This window comes from Anopheles aquasalis, chromosome 3, assembly GCF_943734665.1.
Source record: "Anopheles aquasalis chromosome 3, idAnoAquaMG_Q_19, whole genome shotgun sequence".
Classification (NCBI taxonomy): domain Eukaryota; kingdom Metazoa; phylum Arthropoda; class Insecta; order Diptera; family Culicidae; genus Anopheles; species Anopheles aquasalis.
This window is the reverse complement of record NC_064878.1, coordinates 6,460,001-6,464,019: the sequence shown is the minus strand read 5'-3', so window position 1 is coordinate 6,464,019 and position 4,019 is coordinate 6,460,001. Positions and strand designations below refer to the sequence as shown.

General features: G+C 51.0%; 1 protein-coding gene across 1 annotated transcript in view; it reads left to right on the top strand.

Annotated features, from left to right (window-relative positions):
- The first annotated feature begins 1,107 nt into the window (after positions 1-1,107).
- Positions 1,108-4,019, top strand: part of LOC126575751 (phospholipase B1, membrane-associated-like) — an 8,154-nt gene continuing 5,242 nt past the window's right edge. Inside the window, exon 1 of the mRNA XM_050236608.1 lies at positions 1,108-1,166. The gene's annotated coding sequence lies outside the window, so the exon portion shown is untranslated. The remainder of the gene's footprint in view (positions 1,167-4,019) is intronic.

Below are 4,019 nucleotides of genomic sequence, written 5' to 3'. Positions count from 1 at the left end.
TGTTACATTGATATTTTGTATATCAAACCTTATTTAGTATGTTGTCGTAGTGTTTTTTATGTTTTTATTCAATCAGCTTTTTTACTAGGTATCGCATCTCTTCTCTATTTGTGAATATGCCTCTCTTCCTCATGCATTCTGGACACCTATCTATCAAACAAATTAATAGCTACATGTTATGAACAGAAATGCTCCAAAAACTAGCAGAAATGATAATGATGACCTTGGATATCATGTGACAAAATTTCGATTTCTCTTTTCTCTTCTCACGATAGAGAGAGAGAGAGAGAGAGAGAGAGAGAGAGAGAGAAACAGATAAAATAGTAAGGAAGATAGTAACCGATTGCTAAAAGATTGTTCGTTTTATATCAGAATTTTAAATTATTTATTAAAAACAGCTACAATCGGCCGGCATCTCATCCTAGCCTATCAAATCAATTTGCATGCAAAATAGCGCTAGCACGCGCGAAAACCAAATTCAAATCAGCGCACGATGATCCATTTAACCAACTAGTCTACCTCGCGAATGTTACGTCACCGAACCGAACCCAAGCGACCCGCACAATCCTGAAGGTCATTCGCCAAAACCAAAATTCCATATTCACCGCACCGCACCTCCCGTCCGAAGCATCATCTTTCCCAGCGGAGCATCCTTCATAGCGCAGCCTCTCCTAATGCCGCCAAAGGGTAACAACTTAATAGATAATTATTCCACCTGGCCGCACCACGGACCCTCGGAGTCGCCAGAACGTCGTCGTAGCTTCAGCAACCACCAGAGCCCCCCTTTTCGGTTAAACGGCCCAGCGGCCGGCACGCATCATCAGCACGAGCTGCAGCAACAGGCCGGGACATCGGGCACGCGACAACCACGAAACTCCCCCCACACGAAACCTCACTCGGTCCATCAGTCGATCGTTCGGTCGGTACGCATGCATGAACGCGGGCGCGCGCGCGCGCGAGAGTGTGCGAGCTGTGGCTAAGCTTGTGACCTCCCCCCCTGCTGGCGATCACGGACAAGAGCGGGCGCGTGCACACTGCGCGATTTTCCCGCGATCCCGCTTCGAGCTCATCGGGTCGCTGGCTCAACGCAAACGCATTAGTTGCGCCCGACACTCGGCCCCAGACGGTCGCGTCTTATCGCGAAGGTGTTTGCACGGAGCACGGAGGTTTGTGTCGGCCAAAGCGTTCGTTTTGCGTTGTGCGTAGAGCGCTCGTGACAAAGTATTCGTCCAGAGGAAGTTACAACTCAGCTACTCCGAGATATCAAACAACTGTTTGTTGGATTCAATCGATCGGTTGATCGATCGAGCGGAGTGTTGACCGAAACGGAGACTGACGGATTGTGTAAGTGGACGAACGCCTGGCTGCGCTGCGCTGCGCCGCAAAGGACTGTCCACATTCGGTCCGGAGTGAGCATCACTCTGGGTTGCTCTCGGTGGTGAAGTGACGTAAAGCAAATCGTGCGTGCGTGCCCGTGTGTCTACGTGTATGTGCGAGTGTGTGTGGTTCGGGAAAACTGGCCCCGTACCACCGAATGAAACATGAGCCAGCCAGCTAGCCAACTAACCGGTGAACCGGTTCAGGATTATTCTTTCCCATTTTCGGACCATTTCGACCGCCACCGACGACCGACGGTGGACCGACGATCGTGGGCAGAAGTGAAGAAGTGAAGCGAAGCCCGTCCACCACCGGGGCACCATCTAACGCCTTATCTTGTCCCCCTCGGTCCGGTCCACGGTCCGGTGATTCGATTCCTGTTTCATCGTAGCGCCATTTCTAATGTTACATATTACGGTAGCAGACACCACCATCACCACCAGCAGCGGAGTGCAGAGAGGGCATCTGGCCATTGCTGGATCTGATCATCTGGGAATGGCAAATGACGGTGGCGGTGGTTGTGTTGTGGAGTGTAAACCGCCAGCAGTGGGACCGGGATTTGCCAATATCCAAATGGCCCATTAGACTACTTTTCCTCTCCCGGAATGCTGGCCGGCTGCTTGGCTCTATGAATTCCGGACTTTTTTTTTGTGTGGTTCACCCCAGTGCCTGGGTGTATGTGATCAACCTGTTCGAACCTCCAGCCTCGCCTGGCGCATGCAATTAAATGCATGAGCAGCCGGTGGTGCATGAATGTAACGATTCCTTCTCCGCCTCCGTCCGTCTGTGGTGGTCCTGTTCGACTGGAATTCGCGAATCGCGTTTTTCATCTGGCGAGCGATCTCCATGTGGCCCAGAGGGGGGAGAGAGGGTAGAGGAACTCATTTTACTGCATTTCCACCCCTCCTGGGACAGCATATCACATGGCCTGGACTGGCGGACAATTTATTGGCTTAATAGCGTGCCCGATCTCGCAACAGGAACGTGACAGGAGGGGGGGGGGGGGGTGTAGGTTTGAGATCATATTAATGGTGAGAGAGCGCACCATTATGCGCCCGGTCACCGATATATCTCACCGACTGCTGACCGGAGATGATATAAGAGGCCGGCCAGAAGTTTGGTTCACGCTCCATTGTGCTGCACACGAAATCCCGGGGGGAAATGCCCAGCCCGGAAAATGTTTTCCAAACTTTTGTTTTTCTTCTTCTTACTGTTTTCGGGGGGTGGTAGAAGGGTTGAGAGGGGGCCGCTAGGTCAATAAAGTGATAAAAACTAATGAACGCGACCCGAACAATGCCACGGGAACGCTGTCCAGGGGCCCCATAAATGCTTGGCTGTAGCTCTGCAACGAAAGACTTGCGCGGTTGCAAAAGCGACGAACTCGGGGCGTTAATGATCTCAGTCTTTTGGGTTTTTTTATTCGCTTTTTTGCGCTGTCTTTCGGGGCGGTGAAGGGCTCAATCAGCGAGTGTCAATGAGACTGAGGAAACGAGAATTAAGTTCCTCGTTTTAGTTTGGGAACAGGAATTGCTGCTCTCATTGGAAGCATTCAATCAATCTTCCGCATTGTGCGAACAACAGAAGTCTCTCGCCGTCTCTCGGTTCCAAAAAGGGGCCTAGTGTGAGGCAAACGATGCTGTTCTCGTGCAGTATTTGAAGGGATTGATGATACTTAAACCACATATCTCTCTCTCTCTCTCTCTCTCTCTCTCGCTCTGTGATTTGGTTAAACATCGTGAAAGTTCGTGTCACTTCGAATCCCCGGGGGGCTAGAACCTAATGAAAGACCTTGTAACCCCAATCAACAGACTAGAGAGAACGGTACGGGCAATCATCACCACCCGGTGTCCCTCGGGCGCATTATGCAAGCGACAAACCCGCGCTCTGGCTCCTTTCTGCTTCAAAATTACGCAGAACGGGAGATCGGAACGTTCGTGTGGCATGTTCGCGTGCGTGCGTGCGTGCGATCGCTCCAAACAAACCATGCTCAATTCATAAATCAAATCGCTCTCCCCACAGACGAAGGTAAATGTGCCGCAACGAATCCGAACGTCTGCTTAGGAGGCAGCTCCCGCATTTTTTTTTGTTGTTGTTGTCTCTAGCGTTCTCTTTGATCTTCGATGATCTGCTTTGATCGGCGGTTTCGTTCAGTCTGTCTTTCGACGCCGCTGAGGGACCAAAACATTAGTCCCAGACGCCCGGTCTGGCATCGCCTCTCATCTGGCCTCATCAGCTTACCAGCAGCATGGCAACGTTGTTCGATTGTTCGATCGATCAAGCAATCATTATCGATATCCATCTTTGCGGTGCGGTGAGGTTCGCATTGAGAATTGGCACAACAGCAGCAGCAGCAGCATCGGCAGTTGCTGCTGTTGCGCGTGTTATGCTCCCGTATGCTGCCTCCACAAGCATCACATCTGTTTGTGGCTTTCGGGTAGCAGTTTGTGAGCTACATTTTCGTTCGCTCCAGCCTCCAGCGGCACGCGGTTCGGTTCAGCTTTTTATCATCGAAACAGAAGCAGAAGCGATGCGATGCTGCCAGGCCATGGAGAGCATGGAGGAAGCATGAAGCATAAACGAGCAGAGCAGAGGCTTATGAATGAAGATGTAGGGTTCGTAATGATTAGATTACATAAACAACG